Below are 23,624 nucleotides of genomic sequence, written 5' to 3' on the forward strand. Positions count from 1 at the left end.
GAGAGGGAGAGAGAGCTGCTCTGACAGGCAGATGGATGGACAGATGGGATACACCATATCAGAGTGTAATGATGCAACCAGCAGAGGCCGGACAGCTAAAAACACTCCCTACACGTTTCTCACACTCTCTTGTTTGTGCGGCGGCGCTTGCCGGGCCCGCACGTCGACCTCATCCAGCTCCTATCGCGGCGCATTTTTTCCTGAATCCTACAATGTTCCCCGGCGTTCGTTTCCAGCTCCTGCACCGTTTTGAGAACGCTCTTCCAGGATTGCGAGAACACAAACACACATTTCTCAATCAAAGCCGTAGGGGGTGTAGTAAGCACATAGGAGGTGTGTGTTCTCAGGTTTGAGCTCAAAACAAGAGAGCAATTAAAAAAAAAAATTTTTTCTTCAGGAAAAATGCATTAACCTAAATTACTGTTGTGACCTTAAAGTCACCTATAACCACTAGTGGCTCTCTTGGTTGTAAAGGTTGCAGACTCCTATCAAATAATTACGTATTATCATAACGGGAAATTACGGAAACCTGCATGTTAGTCCACTATCGTCCTACAAATCGGCCATAATGTGAGACTGTAAACCAGTTCAAGTCCCCACATTACTACAGGCTCACTCATTGAGCATAATGCGTTTTCCCAATGCTGAACTCAATCACCACTTAGTGACCAGCCAAACCTGAAACGACCACCAAAGCCAGCGCTCCGGTTACACTCCATCCACGGAAACAAACACAGGGCACACAGAAAACAAACAAGCGCCGTCACTTGGTGTTGTCTGGTGTGGGACACGGGGAAAAAGAGGCCAAAACAAGAAAACGCACACTGTGTGTTTACAGGACGAGTTAACAGAAGTGCTGCAGCCAGTGGAAGAGAGGCCATTAGCAGATGAATAATTGATGGAGAGGGGAAAGACTGAAAGAAAAAAGGGTGCGAGAGAGAGAGAAAGAAAGAAAAAGGAGATGAAAGAGAAAGAGAAGGAAAGAAAGAGGATAGAGAGAAAGAAAACAGGGAAAGAAAGATTGAAAGACAGAAGATAGGAGAAGGAAAAAAAAAAAAAAAAAGAGTTGTCGGTGTGACTGGTGTTGGGTAAAGAAAGAGGAAGTGTAGAAGTGACTTCCTCCACTCCCACCACACTAATGGCGTTTGGCCCATTTTGACCTGAAGTGACTCTCGGCCACTGAAAATAATCCCTGCAACCGTCCTGCAGACCTGACGCTTCAAACCAGGAGACATCAGGTCCCAAATGATCTCATCTATTCAAATGTGACAGTTGATCCGAGCGTCGCTTCCTTTACCGAGACAAACTAAATCCATGTATTCAAATGGCGGCATTAGAACCACACAGGCGTCCAGGTAGACAGAGTTGCTTAGTTTGGGTTGTATTTATTTGACAATGTTCAGGAGGTTTGGTTTGGTGACACCAAGGCGAACAAAGGTGGATTGTTATTACGGTGACTGTCAAAATAAAACTACCAAGTCCCAGGAGAATAAGGACCGGGAGACATGACACTCTGGAAGCCGCCAATTGTTGTTATTGTCCATCTTCTAGCGTCTGTGCAGAAGAACTGCTTACCAGCGCCGTTTCAGAGAAGTTGCATTTTCCCACCCATTTCCAGAGACTGAACGTTTTTACTTGAAAGTTTTGTTACTTAAACGGGCCTGTTAGAGCCCGGGACGCAACAATGACCCAAAACGTTCTCAAATATAATGTAATAAAACCCAAAATGTAATAACTGGTCAATACTGTAACAAGAATCCAAAACTTTAAATATTCTATTATGGGTCAGGCAAATTTTTTTTACCCTAATATTGTAATAATTTTCTTACATTATAACATGAGTCACTGATTTATGCTTTAGACTTGAACAATTTGAATGACGCTAAAAGAATGAGTTCTAAAAGTTTGGACTATTTGTTTATACGTATATCTATATACAGCTTAGGGTATTCACGAGTACAAAATAATGTATCACATCAAACATATCAAGATCACGTTTAAATTCTCGTTAAATCTTACATTTCGGGTTTTATTACATTATCTTTGAGAACCCTTTGGGCCGCCGTTATATTTTTAGAGAAGTGGGTTTTGCGACTGGGCTTCCTGAAAACGATTTCCACATGCAGCGCGTCGTCCACGACAGCTCCTCCGTCCCATGATGCACAGGTAGCAGATCTAATTCAGGCTGGGTTACTCAGTGTAACCGGAGTCATTTCCTGTTGGCTGGATGTGGTGTCGCTTTCCTGACGGGCACACTGATCTCCTGCATTGTGTCCCGCTGTAAAGCGTCTGTCCCGAGGACAATCCGTGTGAATGTTGTGGCTGTCCTGCTGCATGTTTGAACAGCGGTGCCTTTTGTCCGCCGGTGTTTCTGCTCTCCTTACAGTGAAAGGAGCGACGTAGAGCACCTGTGGTACGGACATGAGGCGGGGGGTAACAACCCTACCTTCATGTTTCGGGTGGGCCAATAAGACGTAAGCTACCCCCCCCCCCCCGCTGTGACACACTTGTATCCACTGATAATCCCCATGCTAAGCTGCTTATGAGAGAAAACAAACAATTACTAGATGCCACCCAGCTGGTGGAGAGTTACCAGCGTGGCAAGGAGTGGACGTCCTGCCATGACCCCGCGTCCGCTCGCCGCAGGATGAAGATCCGATTCCACAAAGTTGATTAAAAAAAAAAAAAAAGAAAGAGGGGTTTGGGGATCACACGGCTTTGTTTTACAGCCCGTCAGCAAAGCCACTTAGGAGGCAAGAAGTAAGTGCATTAGAGGAGACGGAGAGGACGTCGTTACGTAAAGCCATTTGTGGGGTTTTCCAGTGAAAAGGCAACTTTCGCCGCAAACAGAAAGGATTCACAGCACTAACAGGGTGAAACGTGTTTTACCCACATAACATGACACGTTAATCTCCTTAAATCCAAACCTCCCGTCACTGCAGACCTTGTTAGAATCTTGGTACGGTCTGGACTCCCAGATAGACAGAGTGGGGACGTCGGTTTTTTTGCGTCTCTGCGTCTGAAAAGTTTCGAATTACAGTGCAAAGTTCTGAAAACACGGACATGGCAGAGACGCTGAAAAAGATGTGGCTTTCACGTCGGGGTCCACTCGTGGGTGCTGTTGGTTGTTTCAGACACCCAGAAAATCTGAGAAAAAAAAATTCAATTAAAATCAGAGGAAGTAACCCAACCTGATCGAATCAATGCCAAAGCGCAGCGTGGTCAACAAGGTCGTTATTAAAATCCTAAAAGGAATACAGTGCTCTGCAGATGTTGTGTACAACACGCTGGAGCTCATGCAAATTCCCCCAGATATTTACATGACTTTCAATATGGTGGCCGTTGGCATGGAGACCGTGAGGTTAGTGTGTATGGATGGACTCGAGTGAAGTAGTGACGTGCTTCTTCCTGGCGTTGCAGTTGACGGTGATTCCAATCCGACAGACTCCTGCTCCTCGATCAGATAACGGCCGATCACATCCTGCTCAAGATCAGACACGGGGGGGGGAGGCGACGCGAAAGCTGATTTATGCATTTTTCTGGAAGGTGGGACACGTTTCAGGCAACGTCTTGTAAAGACAGGCCTCTCGACGAGGTGAAACTGCTCAGTTTTGTGGGAATAAGGAGATTATATCAGTCGGCATGATCACTGTGCTGAACATGCCAGATTCACAGAAAGACAGAAAGCGGAACTAAAATGTCCCGGTCCACAACACGACGGGGAAACAAACTGCATCTTCACGGTGATTTCCAGCCAGAAACAGAGGCGGGGAAGGAGAAAAGCACAAAGAAAAGAAGATGTGAAGATGCTTATCTTCTCTTGGCTCTGCTGTTTTTGTTGGAAACGAGGTTGTATAATTTATGTATGAAAACACTGGCTGCTGACGGCACGGAGCCAAACAAATTAAAAAAGGAATTACACCTTAGGTTTCAATCTTAAAAGCCTTTTCAGAGTCTAAAAACCGGGAGTAAACAACGGAATCGTGTGGGAACACAATGACAGTTTAAAATCCTCTCGACTTTTGTTGTTTTTGGTCATTTTTAGTAGATTTATGAATGAGTTGTGAATCAAGTAAATGTTTTTATTTAATATTTTGAGAAATAATTGCAACTAAATGCTCTTTTCTAGATGTCAATTTCTCGTTGGGTGTAAATGTGTGTTGAGCACGTGGATGTCAACGATAATCAATTTATTTTGCGGCTCTACTATTAACCCCTCCCAGCAAGACGTTTACAGTAATGTAATCTAAATTCACATTAAATTAAGTTTTTAAGTGAAAATGGAAACCTTTCTTTTTGAAAAAGGCTTCCAAGGTGGAACTTTAAAAAAAAAAAAAAAAAGCTCCGTCACCATGGAAATGGGATAAATCTTTTCTGAAACGCTGCAATTGCACATCTGGCCGTGGTAAACAATTCCTCTGCACATGCTCAGTAGATGTACTATAAGGACAATGTTTCCTCCGTGGTGTCATGACTCCCAGTCCCTATTCTCTTGGGAGTTGGGACTTTGATTTTGACGGTCTGCGTAATAACAATCCAACTTGGTCGTCGGTGTTCTCCCCATGTTCATGTTTATATTCTCTGTGTGCATGTGTGTGTGGTTTTATTACAACAACCAACAGCACCAACCCGTGTTCTTGGTATGGGAAACGTCTTTTTCATCGTTTCTGCCGTTTCCATGTAAACCAACATCGTTTTTCAAAACTTTGCCACACAAATGCAAAACTTTGCCTGAAAAAAATTTAATATCAAAGCGCTGAAATGTTGTCATGTAAACAGGGCCTGTAGCGCCGCATTACATAATAAATGATCAACTCATTATGTAATAACGCTGCATTTAGTAATAATCTGCTGCATTTTATAATAAAATTCTTGATCTAAAAAGTTCAACCTGATTTAGAGCCATTCTACCATTGCTCTGTTGGCAGGACTTGAGCAAAAACAAAGAGTGACATAGAATTCTAGTCCAATTGAAGCTTCATTTTTTCTCATTATCAAACTATCAAAGCAGAATTTACTACATAATGCACCAAATTATTACAGTTTCTTAAAACATTTTTTTAAGTGGAATACTTACATTTTGTAATAACTGTTGCAATATGTGACAAGTTATTACAAAATGTGGCAGTATTACATGATGAGTTTGAAAATGTATTACATATTGCGCCATTATTACATAATGTGGCGCTGCGGGGCCTCAGGAAGATCCCGCGACCTGAAATCTTCCGGTTTCATCTCCCTGTCAGATCCACCAATTAACACATTCCTCCGGGCGAGCTATGCAGGACGCGATTTGAATATGTGAAAAACACGGGTGTGCGTCACCCCGTTTCCCATCACCCAGAATTATTCTGCATGACTTTGGTTGCTAGGAAGGGAAGAGGCATGAAAGAGAAAGGAGGGAGGGGGTCGTGAAGAACAATGCCTCGATTGAGTATCACAGCGTGGCGCCCCAAACCTTTGCTGTAACTCACCTCATTTAAATAGTACAGGTCTTTAAAAAGGCCGATGTGACAAAGTGCGGAGAGCAGATGAATGTGACACTAATGTGAGCCATTGTGCCCGATGTGAAGACGGCGTGGTTAACAACTGATGCGCGGAGGCTTTCAAAACATCTGCAATGACTTTGCCGCCAAGACTGAACACCAGGGGGCGACAGGGAGTGAACAACATCAACATCATGGATCTGTTTCAAATTCAAAAGCGTAGCTTCACTTTAAAAATATATTCATTCATAGTCGAGCTTCATACTTCGAATGTTGACTTTACATTTGAGATATGAGATCAGCTACGCCTGATGTTTTATTGCGGCGTTACCGAGCTGTGGTCTCCGTGTGGGTCAGTCTTAGATTTAGGCTCCGTTTACAAAAGCATCGTTTCAAAAAAGTTCCACGTTTACACAGCAACGACTTGAAAACGACGACCGTTTACGCTAAAACCGCAAAAGCGCTGAAACGATGTAGTTTTCATGTTTGGCCACTAGTGGGTGCTGAAACTAGGGCAAATTATTTTCATCATAGATTAATCTGTCGATGATTTTATCAAATAATCGATTATTAATCGATCAGTGTTTTGATGTGCAAAATATCAGAAAATGGTGAAAAATATTGCTCACCATTTTCCAACGCCCTCAAATGTCTTGTTCCAGCCAAAACAAAGATTTACAGTTAGAGGACCAAAGAAACCAGTATTTTACTTATTCCATTCATTAAAAAGAAATCTATTTCATATTAATATTAATCGATTGTCAAACAGTCTATTGATTAATAGTGAATAATTGGCTAATGGTTAAAGCTCTAACGGAAGCCATTCGCTAATTCACCTATTTAATGGTGTCACAAACCCTTCACTGTCTTCAGAACCACTCGATCAGAGGTCAGTTGTGATGAGTACCACGAGCTCTGCGGTCATGATGACCCTTAGCGTCTACGACGGCCTTCCATACTCGCTAAGCAGCGTCCGTCAGCACCTCCTCCTCCTCCAAGTGGTTCCTGCTCTCCTCCACATTCCTCGCACATGAGGACGCGCATCCATCACTTACTCCTCCTCAGATTGAGGGAACAAGATCGGCATCTGCTTTACTGTTGACATCCTATCAGGAGTGTTCGCCTCAGTGCGGAGGTTAAAGAAACCTTTTGTCTTTTACACAATGTGGGAAACAAGACACCGAGAGGTAAAAAGGAGAAGTGGCACTGGCAGCGTCCACCATCTCCTGAGTTAAGTTACAAAGGAGCTAACTTTGGGGAAAGTAAACAACACAGATCCAATCTGTTGGGTGCTTTGTAACGCAAACCAAACATGATCTGCTGTTTCGCTGCTCGCCTTGACCTCATCCCGATCCGAAACCATGTATTAGTGGAACCACATTGAGCTCAGAGCGGGTGGGGGGGTGGGGGGTGCGAGTCACTGCAGCCTGGCTCTTGACCTCCGCCGATGCTAAACCGACAACCAAAACCCATTTTTAGTTGGTGTGGGGAACTACGTCAGTCCCGTGAAAACAGCAGCGGGCGGGCCCAGCTTACAGGCCTTCCACTGCACCATTCCAGGATATTGGAGTGCGAACAGGGAGTACCCCGTCCTCAGAACACACTGTAACACCACCAAACGCTTGGAGAGAAGGTCATCCTGGGAATCCCCTCATCCTCAGGATAAAACAATGTTGATAACTCTTAAAAGTGAGCAGAGGAGCGGCTGCAGTTATCCACAACACATTTGAAACCAAAAAAATCCTCCCTCGTTACATTTCATCAACTTTAGAATTCATTCTGTACTTGACTTCCTTACCTTCGTGTGTACAAGGAGACAACAGCATGTTGGAACCAGTTAGAGAGGTTTTGACTCTTATGAAACCTTTTAAAGATTATTAAAGGGCCCAATAGGTGATGTTGGCCAGTTTTGCACCTATCCGACAGATTCGATTGGATAAAAGTGTTCCAACAAGCGGCCTACACTTCATGGTCTTTCACGTGATAGATTGTGACACACTGTAATCCTCCAAGTATGAGAACGCTTGTTCTCACACAGTCTGTGTCCACATGTTCACTCCGACTTCTTGATACCTTGGCTTGCTGTGTCAACAGCTTTTGTTTTCACACTGTGCAGTTATTTTTACAATCCCGATCTCTCAGGTGTGTGTTTGTGTGTGTGTGCGTGCGCGTGTGCGTGTGTGTGTGTGTGTGTGTGTGTATAAACCGACACAGTGAAGGAAATTCAAGGTCAACAAACCGAGGCCATCCACCACTGGCCTGGTAATGTCTTTAATGAAATGTCATGGGGAGGCTTTTGGGCAGATCTGATTACAGGCCAGCCCGTGGATACTCTGTGCGGCTCACAGCTCTCCTCATTAGCCCTCAACTATGCTCCTTTCTGTGTCCGTCACAAGATCAGATTAACGCCAGTCAACCAAACCCGACACTGCCACCCCGCTATTCCTCTGGATTTCAATTCCAAACACACCGCAGCTTATCTCCCTGCTTATTAGTTTCTGCCTCCGGCTGGAGTTGCACTCTTCGGCCAATCGGCAGCCGTGTCGGACTGAATGAGCGCCGTGCGAGGCCAAGGAGGAGAAATCCCGTCAAGGAGCTAACAGGAGGCAACGGCGTGAAACCCGAGTCTCAGATGGCTCGACGACCTCGTGGCTTCACCTCTGAACTCTTGACACCCGTTCACTCAACTCCCATTTAACCGGAAGATAAAATAGCGGGGAACTTTAAACTAAGCGTGAACGTTGGAAACGCAACACTGCCACAGTTCATCTCACTAATAAAGTACTTCCTGCAAAACTAACAGGGCGAAGACGAATTTTTACAAACTCTTAAAAGGTGCAGTCTGTAAAATCCAGTAACGGCACGTCTGTACATTAGAGTCACTCGGTTTGTTCAACAGTTTTGTTTCCATCAGTGATTTTAAATGGAATTTCACTTATATAGCTCTTGTACAGCACTTGAGCTGTCCCCAAAGCGTTTCGCAAAGTTATATGCAAAGGCGCCTTGTCCATCCATTGAGTTTGAGGTTCAGTGTCCTGCTCAAGGACACGTTGACATGAGCTCAGGGGGAGATGGGGAATCAAATCAGCAACCTTCTGATTTAGAGACGACCAATCCACAGCCGATGCAATGTGGTTGTTGAGAATTGCACTAAATGATATGATATATCGCACTATCGGCACGCTGCTTCCAGCTCCTCTGGGTAGCAGACTAAACCGTTTGGGAGTCGCTGAGGAAAAAGTTACTGCAGTCAGATAATCCGAATATTTATATCTTACTCACAGAGATAAGACCGAAGTCACACGTGTGCTCGCCAAGGCCTCATAAGCACACGCCATGAGATTATTGGGTACATGAAGTTATCGGTCAGGAGGGAAGACGCTTTCTTCCTCCCACTGTCCTTGAGCCGACCTCGTGACTCAGGTTTCTATCTACTGTCGGCTCACGGCGTGACCGTGTGTCACCGGCTCCTGATCCCAGCGAGAACAAGGCGTGAATATAATCGCTGTGTGCGTGTGTAAGAAACAGGTTTCAAGGAGCCGATGGCAATTAAAACGCGTACTTGCAGGTGGAGAAAAGATTCTCGCCGACAGCATTTGCAGGACGCAGCCGACAAATGAAGTGACGCTTGCAATGTGCATATTCACTTCTAGGCAAGTGGAAGTATCGGGCTGGGAAACCATGCGGACTGAGCTAACTGGTCAGTGATTGACATCACCCTCGACAAGCCGAGCGTGTGAATTCTCTATTGTTGTTTACATAATCCGCTTTGCACGCACTTTTTGTTTCGTTAAAGGATTTGGTCGTCGGGGTTCTCCCCTTGTTCGTTTTTATATTCTTTGCGTGCATGCGTGTGTGGTTTTATTACATTTATTACATTTTTTTTAAATCCGGGACCATCTTCCACGACTACGGTTGCGTAATGATGTCGCAAACCTGCGTCGGTCACAAGCCCGCCTACATTTTATCCGTACACTCTGTGGTGGGACATCGCAATAGGTACGCTTTGCTATATCGTACCGTCACATTCTGTGCAGTGGAAACGAGGCAAAGGGTTTTTTTTTTGTTTTGCTTTGTTTTTTTTTAAAGGCCACCATTATGTTATTGTCCATCTATTTGCGCATGCACAGTCGCGGCTTTTCAGAAAAGTTCTGTTCCTCAGTTTCAACGGAGACGGAGCGTTTTTGGAAAGTTCCACCTTGGAAGCCGTTTCCGTGGATCCGAGCACCGTTGCCATATTAATGGACCTCCGAAACGCAACGAAAGTTCCATGTTTTCACTTGACGGAGCCCAGGCGTTTTGAAAAAGTTGCTTTTTATTCCCGTTCCCACTAAGACGGAGTCAGAGTGTTCTCAAAAGGTTCCACCATGGGAGCCGGCTGTGTTTTCAGCGGCTCCGAGAACCCGCTGTCCTGCAAACAGACACCCAAAACGCAACGAAATGCTTTACGTTTTCACCTGGAAATGTTGTCGTGGAAATAAATAGAACAAGTAGGAGGGGAAAAAAAGGGAAAAAAAGTAAATGGCAATGGATGGTACAGAGTGTAAAATAACACAACAGAAACAAAAAGCATAAAATGGAACAAAATAACCAAAGTATAAAGGATTAAAACTCACGATATAAGTAGAGAATAATTTGCCCTCGGGTTAAGGTAACCCCCCCCCACCCCCCGGAGCACCGCCACCTCTCTACAGAGCTTCAACACCAGCTTCACCCAGGATTTCTTTCTTAAAGCAGCCTGCTGCACAGCGGCCCACTGGCACACAATACTCCTCTGTTCACTGGATGCCGAAAGGTCCAGTCATCACCCTCCATGCCACCACCCCCTCCACCCTCTTCTTTGCCATCTATCCCGGCCTTTTCTCTCTCTATCTGCCCCCCCCTCCAGAGTGACAGAGGCTACTGATGGTCGCTCAGATTAGCGTCCAGCCGCTGAAGGGGACGACTGGAAAACGGACAAAGAAAGAGCTGCTTTGTGTCCGAGCGGTGCCGACGACCCCGGAAATAAGAGAGGAAGCTGGGTGGAAAAATAAAAGACAGCCATTATAATGACCAACAGGGAGAGGGAGGGAAGTTATTCTATCAGACGGAACTTCGTACGGGAATATGTCAAACCCGACAGGGAAGCAACGATTCACTGAGCTCACGAGTCGCTTTTTCCAAAACCATTCTCCAGACAAATTGTGAGTGAAATCTTTTAATTATTTCTGTTAAGACCAACTCATCTATTTTTCAATACGGATCCAAATTCTTTATATTCCCTTAGAAGGTACAATAACCCACTAGGAGGCATGGGCTGAGGCATATTTACTTTACTTAATAAAATGAATTAGCTGAATTTCAAAACAAGCCTCTTCAATAAACAAAGGCTGATGACATTTGTTGCCAGGTTAGAATTCTTCATGATGGGGGGGGGTCGACCGCAGTTTCTCACTGTGATGTCGGGTTACAAGCTGCATCATGTTGGTTCTACTGTTTGTTTAGGGTTTCGCTCTCTTGTGATGTTTGATGATTGTTTTGGTCTTGTTCTTTATTTTCTCCCCCATTTTATTCTCCGCCAACGGACAGCCAAAATGCTGCCACATCTCCAATTGGAAACTGGAGGGGTCCCGAGGCCATAGATGTGACCGTGACGTCGTCTTGTCTTGCCGTTCTCGTCGTCTTTGCTCTCAAAAAAAAAAAAAAAAAAAAGAGGCAAAACTAGATTCTTTCAGCAGTTTGCATCGCGAAGCATTTTTCATTCCAGCGATTTAATTCGTCACACATTCGATTTGCATCGTTACATCCCTACAACCCAATTAGAGATGCACTTCATAAACATGTATTATCCCCAGAAAGCAGCTGCGCCACCCAAGTGATTCTGCAGCCCAAAGCCCACGTTTACTCCAACTCCAGTCTAATCCAAAGCGCTGCGCCGACACCATCAGCCTCCATTTATCAAGGGCCGACAATCCCCAGCAGGCTATAAATATCACACTTTAATTTCGCCAGAGCCAAAAAGTCTCCTCTCCAAGGCACTTCCAGAAGGTTACCCAGCTATTAGTGGTGAGCTGCGAGCCAAGTTAGAAAAGAGCGCTGCTTTTTGATACGAGGGGCCCGACGTGATTACAGCTGTGGACATTTTTACAACGCTTCTTAAGGAAAGGGCAAATTGAATCCGCGCTGACGCGAGGGTCGAAATATGGCAGCCGCTCATGTTGGATTAGTATCATCTGTGTCGTATCTCTATCCGCACAAACTGGCGAGGAGGCCGCATCACATCTCCTAAATTCACCACCATCAACATGTCGACATGCAGACGACGCATGTCGCAAGAAGACCGACCAGACTGGGGCGATTGCCGTTTCCATGGTGGCCAGACTTAAGAGATGGAAGAAGACGCATTACAAACACAAAGACCAGCAGTGGAAGCGACTAAGATCTAAACCAGAGGTGTCCAACAAACAGCCCACGGTCCAAACCCGGCAGGCCAGAGGATCGAGGGCTTCATCAGCTGAACGAGATAAGAGGAAGAAGTGTTGGGACTGTATCAAAACATTTCATTAATCCTCCACTTTAAAAAATTTTTTTTTTTTAAAAAGCACCATCTGCATCGGTATTGTAACACCCTGAAGGAAGGTAAGAAACACTGAAAACAAATTAGTTAAGCTGTCGGGCTGGGCGATGTGGCCTAAAAATAAAATCTGAGATTTTCTCACAAAAACAGTTGATTTACGATTTTTCCCCCCCCTCTATTTTTAAAAGAAAACAAAAACTACAAATGACACAGATGTCTCAAAACAAGGTTTGATTTTATTTAATCAAACTCAACAAAACGAACCCCGATTTACCTTCTGGAATCAAAGTGTCAGCTGTTTTTTGTTAAAAAAAAAAAAATAAATGAAATTGTGCAGTTTAAAAGGAGACTGAATTGTTAACATTCAGATTAATAGCTGCACCATTTTGACAAACATTAACGAGGAATTCTCTCAGTACGTCTTGACCTAAAGTTGGAATAAGTTGGCTGTGCTGCTGCCTTTTTGGAGCAACGGGCTTCAGACAAACCTCGTAACGTGCGACTCACTTGTTGACTCCCGTCTGTCGCCACAAACCCAAACCAATTCCAGATATTGACGATACCATTCTCTTTTTTTGGGAACAAACGTCTCGCCTTCGTGAGCGGCAGCCACCTTTTTGTTGTGTGCGCATTTCTGTGAGAGAAGCAAGGGGGAGCTACGGAAGCTCGCGGCGGCAAAAAGTGCTTCGTAGCAAGAGAAGAGAAAAAAATGTACTCTTATTTATTTTTTTTTAATCATCTGCAACAAAAAACTTGAATGACTCAAAAATCAATATATCGCACAAACCGAGCATATCGGTCTTGTAGCCTGTTTTTACAGACGATCAGTGAAGAGCCGAAGCTTCAGAATCGACTCAGATTACATCTGTACTCTTAAGCCTTGTTATGTCGCGAGTCACTAATGTGACGGTAATGAGCCAGCAGAAAGTGGCTCCCGTTTTGGAAGGGAGTCGAGCTTCTTCCTTTCTCCCGCCCCGGTTACAATCGTATCCCCTCGTCTGCCATCGCCCACATTCAGCAGCGTTAGTCACGTGACCTCGACCCATTAAAGAGTGAAGACTGCGTGCTTAATGGCTCTAATGGGCTGTTGTGAAAGGGTATTCACAGTCAAATTGCTCTAATTGCACTCAATGAGCAACAAGGGAGTCGGCACACAGAGGGTCTACAGATGAATGAATGAAGGAATGAATGAATGAATGAAGCCCTGTCCAATCCACACACACTTTCAAGTTCACAAAAAGCATTTATTCACACAAACACACTGGGCCTGGCAAACACTCAGAGGGTGTAGTGTGCAGCAGAGAGATGAATAAAGGGTGAGAGAAGTTAAGGGGCAAATAAAGAAATCGCAGGCAGACGGAGGTGGCAGGAGACACGACAGCAAGTGTGCACGCCTACAGCCGACACGACTCGAGACGCCCGACGCACAAAGGGTGGATTTAATCCTGAAAACCAGCGCTGCTGTGTGGAGAGAGCGAGAGAGAGCGAGAGTCCCTGCCAGCTGACAGAAAACAGGCGGTGATGGAGACCCCCGCCTTCCGCTAATCAGGACTCACAGTCACACCCAGCACACCAAACTCCTCCGGTCTCCTGCCTGTCGTCAAATCAATGCCGCAAGGTCGACGGTGCAACGGATATCTGGAGAGGCGCCGAGACGTCAGACGCACTCATCAAATGCAACCATCCAGAAGTCAATGGCGTCAGACTGAGGTTTCCATTCTGCTTGGAGGTGCAGTAGGACCTTTGGCGATGGGGACCCGAAAAAGAGCGGACAGTCCGTACGAATCAGCGCGCATGGACAGGTTTTTAACTGTCAACACACCCAAATGAGTGGACAACCGGCCAAACGCGGACTCTGGACTGGCCAAATTTCAAGCCGGGTGGACACTAATAGGGCCGGAATACGTGAATATCCGCTCATTGTGGCGGTATCAGGATGGTAATTGTGAGATCTGGCATTCGGTCACGTCCACCGAGCGCCCCAGATGCTACAACATGATGCAGCAGATGTGCCAGCATTTATTGAATATTAACGTATGATAGAAAATGTGATTGTGTGTGATTGTGTGTCCCAACACAGCGAAGACGAGTGGAAAATAGGCTCATCACTTAAAATCCCCCCAGTAAGAAAAAAAACTAAGTATAAAAAAATATAAAGTTATCTCTGTCTTTTCATGCCGACACAAAAATAACGTGCATATGGCGTTGACATCAATGAGTCAAGTGTGCATTACGGCATGGCCGTGCTCTCATTACCTTCGGATGAATTATGGTCTGCGTCTCACGCGGCGTGGTCGAGTTTCTGTCGCCGTCATCTTTAGACATCAAGATGGAGGAACTGGAAGCTGGGGGGGGGGGGGGGGGGGGGGGGGGGGTCACAGGACCGGCGTTTGGTAACCCCACACCTCCAGCACTGGAAATATCAACACCAGCGCTGCAGTTAATACAGCACCGGATACTCATCGCTGACAGGCGACACGGATCCTCGCATGTAAACCCCAAACCAGGAGGTCAAATGAGTAAATCCCAGCGAGGCCAGATCCACTGCGTCGGTTTGCACATCAGACAGAAAAATTTATTTAAAAAAATCACCTCCGCCTGTTCAGACCCTCTGAACTTTGATTGAAGAGGCAGCCCCGCAAACAAGTACACACTTTTGGAGGCTACTTTGGTTTACTTTGCTCCGAGCGCGTTTGAATTATTCACAGTGCCGCCATACGGGGGGAGACGGCCATAGTAAAGCTGGGCGGGGGCCACGCGTGGAAAACCCTCATGAATAAAACAGCCCTGGACAAACGAGCCTGACGTCAGTCAAGTGAGCCCACCGCCTCGCTATGTAAGGCTATAGCCTTCAACCCGGCGCTGACTAATTGCTTACAAGGGCCTGCAGACGTGCAGGATGTCTGCACGTGGGCGCGCAACAATTCCTGGCCAAACAATGTTTCAGATGTAAACAATGGGCCTTAAAAAAAAAAAAAAAAAAATAAAAACTTATTTACAAGTGATCCTAAAATAATAGCTTGTAGCATCCCTGCCAGCCCAGAGGGCTCAGATGTAAATGAAGTGGTTTGGCTGAACAGGGAGGCCACAGTACTTTCTGTGGTAGTTTCCTCGAGAGGACAGAATGACTCTTGTTTTAAGGCGTTTCAGATCCGTAAACCACGGCGAACAACAACTCGCATCCGTTCGCTTTATCTTTATAGTGACACGAAACGACAAAGTAGCTCTTTTCCAGATCAATTTACACTCTAACCCAAGTCAAAAGAAGCTTTGCGGAATGTTTTGTCCATTTCACTCCGGACGACTTTTACCGGTCTCAGAGTGAAACACAACACTGCTGTGTTTTCCATCACAAATCTGTACACACACACACACACACACACACACACACACACACACACACACACACACACACACACACACACACACACACACACACACACACACACACACACACACACACACACACACACACACACACACACACACACACACGTTTGACATTTACAGAAAAACACAGGCTGCTGTGTTTGCCAGAACTTCACTGTGAGAAAATATATGAGGGTAATGTCTCCGACGGTGCATGGTTCCGGATGTCACACATGAAATAGTTTAAATAGGTTTATTAAAACACATTTAAAAATTTACTTTGTTATAAGTATAAATTAACATGATTAAAAAAAAAAAAACGGCTAGTGGAAAAATAGTGCTGGACGATATCAGACAAACTCAATGCAATGATTTCACAATAAACACAAACGCTTACGGCGATGATTTTAACGTATTTAACAGCTTAGTTTGTCCAAACGACGGTGCTTTTTATCTTGATTTCTGCCCCTCACATCTACCATAGCAGTAGGGCTCCATCTGAATACGTAGACGTGCAAAGCATTAAACATAGAAACATAATTTACTGTCAGTTTTTTGCAACTTTATTTTGTGTATATTGATATTAAACAGCCCGAGAGCAAATCCTGAAGTGCAGCTGTTATGACAATTACTGACTGGACATAAAGACTTGGCAGATTTACCATATTAAAAGCATCTAATGATCCCATTTATTATTTGAGGCCCCGTTCACACAGCAACGTTCCAAGTGAAAACACACCATGTCTGCGTTTTCCTTTCATAAAAGTTTACACGGCAACGTTTTTGAAAACGATGCCTATTTACACGGAAATGGCGGAAATGCTGGAAAAGGTGTAGAGTTGGCGTGTCAGACAACGAGTCAGACAATATGCTTTAAACATTAACAACGGGAGAACGCAGACATTCTAGTGGACAGACGACCAAGTCGGATTGTTATTACTGTGACTGTCAAAATAAAACTACCGAGTCCCAGGAGAATGTGGAGTCATGACACTCTGGAGGAAAACACTGTTATTGTCCATCTTCTTGCGGACCTGCAGAAGAACTATTTACTACGGCGGTGGTGCGCATACACAAAAGCAGCGTTTCAGAAAAGTTGCGTTTCCACGTGCGTTTTTGAAAAGTTCCACTTTGGGAGCGGCTTTCAGTGGCTCCAAGCAACAAAGGCTTTCTATTTGTTCTTAATTAGGATTTCTACATTTATACCACGCCTCACCCTGTACAGACTCCCACATTTGCTGCTGCATTCGGTTCCTCCAAACACGAGTCCAGCGAGCTTTACACGGGCCAGGATCATTCCCCTGCAGCGCCGCGCCGGCTTGGGTGGTACCGAGGGGAAACCCTACACCTCTGCGGGGCAAGCAGGGGCAAGACACGCCGGCATCATCAGCTGTGGCCCCTGCCGGAGACCTCGCCAAGAGCGTGGTTTTAATCTCTCCGTCCGGGAACAGCAGGAGGCTCACAAGTCCGCCGCAGACTCGGGGGAGATTAGCGAAACCACAGAGGAGGGCGGTGATTATGGGAGGATGACGGGGCGGAGGGGTAAATACATAGATGAAGGGAGAGAAGCAACAGATAACAAGATGAGTAAAGAACAGGAACGACTGCCGATGGTTTGAACAAGCTCTCATCGACTGAATGACGGCCTGCATAGCGTTAGAAATAGCCTTAGAAAAAGAAAAAGTCTTCAAAACTCAAATTCAAACATGCATTTTGACAACGTCTTAATCACCGGTCCAGTTTTAGACTTTATAAATGGATTAAGCCACTGCAACAACATCCTTGTATTCATATTTCATGCGGTGCCAAGTTTAGCAGCGGCTGGTTGTGAAGTCGGTTCACCTCAATGCGTCAGCGCTCGGAGAGCCGAGAGAAAGCTGGGTGCAGTGAACAAGAGGAGGGAGAGGCTTTCTGACCGTCGCTTTACCTTCTCTGAACGAGTCACGTCAGGGTCAGAACGGCTGCATTCCAGCAGGAACCGGAATTCCCCGACGTTTCAAGTGAAAACACACCCTAAACCAGGGGTCCAGACTCATCTGCACACACAAGATATTAAAAAAATAAAAATAAAAAATGCTTGAAAAGTGACTTGAATGTTCACGGCATGTGTGGAGAACCTCTGATAAGAGTCCAATGTGCTCACATCAATCGTCGTCATTGATCAGCTGTGGGTTGAGGCTCTGCTTAGGTGACATTTCAAGTGAAAACGCGTCGTTTTGGCATTTTCGTTTCAGAAAAACTTCCCCCTTTACACGGCAACGTTTTGAAAAAGATGCAAGGGAACGGCGGAAATGCTGAAAATGGTGTAGTTTTCATGTTGGGCCACAAGTTGGCACTGCTGGTTGTTTTTGTAATGAAACGACAAAAACATGCGAGCAGAGAACAATCTGCTCTTAACATTAACAACGGGGGCACGTGCACGTTCGTGTGGACAGGAATAGATTGTCATCACTGTGACTGTCGACTGCAAAACTGACAACTCCCAGGAGAAATGGACTGACACGTTGTTGTTATTGTCCATCTACTGAGCACGTGCAGAAGAACCATTTACCACGGCCGTGGTGCGCATGTGCAGGAGGAGCATTTTCGAAAACTTTTTCCGCTGTCAACATGGAGACAAATGTGTTTTGACGTCCCTGGTCTCAATACAAAACTCCCAAACTACTCAGTTACAACCGATAAATCCTCGTCATTAGTCTTCCAGACAGGAATCTGAGGCGTTGAGATTCAGAGACGCCTTCAGGCATAATCCCAGCACCTCCTGCAAAACCTGAGGAAGTTGATGAAATTAGGGAAATGCACTAATAACCACTTTGCAGCAGGAGACCCCGCGTCGGCCTCTAATTAGGATTTATTTAATTTTTTTTAGTCCCTCTGCAATTAAAAACAAGTGCTTGCTGGAGGAGTTTAAAGAACCAGGAAGAAGAAGAGGTTCTCCAATACAACAGAAAAGCAATTTCCCATGATTCATCGCACACCAATAGTGATCCAAACTAATGCACGGATTAAGAGTCTTAAACCACTGTATCCCACCCACTCTTAAGCCCCAAGAAAATAGCCTTCCCGCTGACAAGCGGTTATGAAGGAGGCCAAGTCCGGCTTTGTCAACGAGCTGCTGACAGGTTTCTCATCAACACGGGTCGGAGCTCCGTGGTGACAGGAAGCGTTTGTCTCCATCAGCAGGTCGCTCATATGGGTCTCCGCCGAGCCCAGCCCAGCCCAGCCGAGGCTCCCTTTGCATTCCTCTGGTTCCCACACTTCTCCTCCCTTCTCCGCTCGGTGACTGTCCACGCCAGGAACAAAACCCCGGGAATGCGAGCAATGCGGCGCTGCAACTCGGAGACACCTGTTCAGACAACAAACATGGAGTTTGGGGGGGGAGGGGGGGAAGCTTCCGTCTGTGCCAGGCTCAGTCTGAAACCTCTGCATCCGACCCCACCCTGACCTCCGCCGCCAAGAAACCAAGACAAGTGTCTGGTTTTCTACCAACCGCATCCATCCAGGAGCAGGTCCAAGTGGCAGCTTGACAACTTCCATCAGCACATAATGAACTACACCCCCCCCCACCCCGTTGCCCCCCGCCTGCCACCCGCCACCCCGCTGTGACGCCAGGACACTCACCTCACACACAAGCAAGCAGCGGTAATGGACTGGACGAAAATACTTCTAATCAAAGTCTCCCGAGAGACTCTCCCTGCCCGCTCGGAATGCAGACTGAAAAGACCTCCCACCTTTTTCTCGGCACGATTTAAAAGAAGTGGGTTACTCCCAGCGAGAGCAGGGTAGTCGGCCAAAACCTGTAGATAAGCCACTGAAGTTTGAGGGGGTTTTTTTTGCGGAGAGACGTCGCAGAAAGCTGGGGAGGAAAGCAAGACACTCACAACCGGAGTACCACACTCTACTGCAATGTACACGTGTATGCATCAACATATTAAATAACAAGGTTCAAACTGCCAGGTCCAGGTTTGCATGCACTGATCTGAACTTCTTATTCCTTTAACGGTCAGCTGCTCGGGTATAGCAGCAGACACTTGATCTCATGTGGCCCTTCAGGGTGTCACTGGGAAATCCTCCATCAATCAAAAACTACTGTTATTATTGACTTCATCTAAAATGGTCAAACGTGTTCATGTTATGGGGCTATTATTGGTTGGGTTTAGGGGAGTTTGCAGCATTTCTGCCCTGTGCTTGTAGGCGGACGTCATTTTCAAAACGTCAACGTGTAAAAGTTAAACTTTTCTCAATTGAACGGGCAAAAATTATGCTTTTTCGCTGGAAATTGTGATGTGCAAATGGGGCCTTAACCTGGAGCTGATCACTGATGATGATCAGCATGAGCATATCAAACTGTTATTAGAGATTGTCCACGTTTAAGTCATTTCATTTTTAATCTTTAAGGCGCAAACAGGTCTGGTTTGGACCCCTTCAGGGCCGGTTTGAGGCCCGCATGCCTTATGTCAGACACCCTTGGTTTGGTGTGTGGGTGTGTTTTGTCTTGTGGGAGGTTGATTCTCTGCAGTGTGTGTGTGTGCACAAGTAGACTTTTCTTCTTTTTTTTTTTATTCCTGATCACTACTCCTGCAGTTCACTGTAAATACATGGGCGCTTACGGTGCGTTCACGTCACCTCGTAAACTCGGCACTCGGCTGAGGCGTCAGGTGAAACTTTCACTGGACGCAGCAGCGTAACCGCGACGCTCTCGAGACAGTTCACCCTTAAAGTGCGTACATTTTCCCTAAACATCATTTAAATGCAGTTTTAGCTCACACGCACGAGGACTAACTCCTAAAAGTGTCTCAGTGCCTTGGTACAATAACGCTGGTACTCACTTTGCATGGGACGTCGGACTTTAAGCTTCCCTTTCTGGCTAAAGTGCAGCTACTCCAGTACTCCTTCGACAGCGAAACTCCTTTTTTGCTTCTCTCCTCCACTTTTCTGTGATTCGTCGCTTCTCTCCTCCTGTTTTTAAACCTCCACGGGACACCCCGCGCTGCCTGGCTGAATCGTGACCGACTACAAGCCCCACGGACTGGCTCAGTGTGCGGGACGGGGGCTGGATTAAACGTCTGCCCGCTCATTGGTCCGTTCTGAAAGAGGGCGTGTCCGGCACTTCGATTGCCAGCCTGTCCACGCCCCCCCCCCCCCCCCCCCCCCCCCGTAATCATTACCGGTGTGCTGAGCGTACTGAAACAATACTGTATAATAACCGCCAGGGGGCAGTAAACACACCGAGACAAAACTTCAGAATATTACATTGAACAAAAACATTAAAACAAGCACATTAATCAAAAGTCTTCACTGCTTTCATATTGGTTGATTGTCTGACAGTTTTCATATATTACCCGGCTCATTTACAAAGATAGAGAAAAGTGATTTTTGATTAGGATATCGACATTTGTGAATATGTTATTTGGCTAAAAATATAATAAGATTAATGATAGAAAATGTAAAAAAAATTATGTTTTTTTTTTCTTCTAACAGAGTGTGAGTCAATGAAGCCAAACAAGAAATGGGAGAAGTGTGGTTCAATACAGGTAGAGGTCAAAGTGCCTTTATCTTTTGTTAGAAAAGGGGCAAAACCAAAAACAGATTAAATAAATATTTTCAGGGAATTCTTTACAGATAGAGCATTTTATATCTTTGTCTATTTTTTGAATCCTTGCAAGAACACCTGTGACGAGTAAAATCTGTGGATTATTTTAAAAGATACTTTTTTAACTTTATTATTTATCGTATATCTTGCCGTCGGGTTCCACATCTTTTGGTCACTAGTAAAGTTGTTCCAATAATAATACTATATTTCAAAATAAATGTTTGATCAGTCATTAATGATCCATCCGAGTTAAACAGTTCGATGAACCAGAAGTATGTCATGAGTAAACCAGTCAGGGTAAAATAAGGATTTGTTTCTATGTGAGATGTCTTTATTATTCCATATGTAGTACCTGTTTTGGCAGTTTATCATTCACAGTTTACCTCCAAGTACAAAACTTAAAAAAAAATTTTTAAATAAAAAGAGAGATAATATCATGGAATATCTGTACAACTTTTCCCCTTTGTTGTTGCCTGTGTGTCAAAGGATTCACTTCAATAGATTTCACTTATTTTATCACCTCTTTTACTTTATTTTAGTTGTTCTATGCCTTTCTTATTCACTTTGCTTTAATATTAAGATTCTCTATCGCCTTGTCTTTCTATGTCCACACCGTGTGTACAAAGATCATTTAATATGATAATTTTGGGGGTTTAAGTTTACTAAATTAGGTCAAACAAACCTGCATTTGTCTTAAAATGTGAACATTGATTTTTAAAACTATTATATACACACTCATTTATTTGCTTAGTCATTCAGTTAAATAGATTTCGAATAAGAATTCTTCCTGAGTTTGTTTGTTTTTTCCTTTTTCTTTTTTTTAATGTCACTTTCAAACTTGATTCAGCTTCTATTTAAATAGTGGAACGAGCTCAAAAAGAACTAGAAGGAAGAAGAAGAAGAAGAAGAAGAAGAAGAAGAAGAAGAAGAAGAAGAAGAAGAAGAAGAAGCAATGAATGAATGAATTGATTTGTTTGGTTTGTTTCTAGTCACAGTTCAACACATAGGAAATACAAACACTAACTAAATACTGTTCACTTTAAAAGATTAACAACAACAACAATAATAATAATAATAATAATAATAATAATAATAATAATAATAATAATAATAATAATAATCTCTGAAGACTAACTTGTAATAATAAGAGTGGCGTGACAGCTCCCCCTGCAGGTCATATTGATATTAAACCTGGAAAAGCAACAAGTTGCCATCATGCGAAAACATTTAGTTTTGTTTTTTTAATTCATTACTTGTTTGTTGAAAAATGTTGTTCTTAAGACTAAAAAAAAGTTTTTTTTTTTTTTTTATTCCATTAGTCTTGAGCATTTTTAAAAGTCTTTCAAGTTAAGGTTAGGAATATGGAGATTAGTTATTGTTTGTTTGTTTGTTTGTTTGTTTGTTAGTGGCGGTAAGGTAAGGAAAATTCTAGACTTTTATAGGCCCTTGTAGGCTCGAGCATGTGTGCATGTTCCAGAAACAAGCTGACAATAGACGCACACCCATTTGCGTCCCCTTTGTGTTGTTTAAAGTGCCAAAACGCTGAGGCGCAGCTCCTTTTGTCCCGGGCCCGGGTCGCAGTGTGGGAGATATTGTTCTGGGAACAATGGAGGCTGACAGGCCGACAGGCCTCCTCTGACCGCCTCTCATCCTGAACCATCAGGACCACCTGACGGAAGATGCAACGTCGGATAGAAACTGCACACAGAAGAACATGAACTGATCCTGATCACATTTATCCTATTTCAGTTCAAAATAAAATGTTTTATATACTACTGAAACTTCAAGAGGGATCCAGATCACTGAAATAGCAGAATAATAATAAATGTTTGCACAATACAATTTTTTTTCTTTTTCTTTCTTTTTTCTATTTGTCTCACGTCTGCGAGTTTTGTATATCCTGTATTGAGACCTTATGTTGAGTAACTTGTAAAATACACAAAATGGTAAGTATATATAAAACTATTGTCTATACAAAATATTCAAAAAATCTTATCAAACTTTATAATGAATGTCATGTTCTACCATCATTAAAGCTGTTAATTTTACACAAACAGACATTTTAGTCTCGTTTTGTTGATTTCTTTTTGTAGTTTTTTTTTTGTTTGTTTTAAATCTATATCATAAATTAAAGTATTGATGTAGCAGTTTCACCACAATTGAACCTTTTAGTTGCAGAGGGACGAATATGTGATTGTCTTGTTTTGCTGATTCTGTACTTTCAATTAATCGTTTTACCTTTATAATAAATTAATGTATTGATTGTTCAAGAAATAAATCTTGCCTGCGATATCAGAGTTCAACCACTAGATGACAGCAGAGAACAAGTCACGACCTGCTGGTCTGTGAATTGTAAACATTGGCAGCATTTATTCACAAAAAGACCATATGTGTTGTCTACTGTAGTTTTATGAATTAACTTGTACACATTAATGACTAAATGTTCGTCTTCACAGCACTACTTACGGGCTTTTATTAAGTTTTTGACGCTGTTGGCTGGATCCGGTCACTGTGTGTCCCGGATGTTGCCATCGACGGAGAAGTGGGTTGCAGTGAGGTTGCCAGGTTTTACATATTTCCGCCTGAATTTGATGTTTACTTCGCGCATATTTCAATTAAT

At 44.2% G+C, this 23,624-nt stretch overlaps 1 protein-coding gene across 2 annotated transcripts in view; it reads right to left on the reverse strand.

The window, feature by feature from the left end:
* The window catches only part of mpp7a (MAGUK p55 scaffold protein 7a), a 164,127-nt gene extending 143,677 nt beyond the window's left edge, over nt 1–20,450 (reverse strand). For both annotated transcript variants that reach the window (XM_080489714.1, XM_080489713.1), the window contains exon 1: nt 20,241–20,450. The gene's annotated coding sequence lies outside the window, so the exon portion shown is untranslated. The remainder of the gene's footprint in view (nt 1–20,240) is intronic.
* Nucleotides 20,451–23,624: the final 3,174 nt, after the last annotated feature.

The sequence above is a fragment of the Lipophrys pholis genome, assembly GCF_963383615.2.
Source record: "Lipophrys pholis genome assembly, chromosome: 20".
NCBI lineage: Eukaryota > Metazoa > Chordata > Actinopteri > Blenniiformes > Blenniidae > Lipophrys > Lipophrys pholis.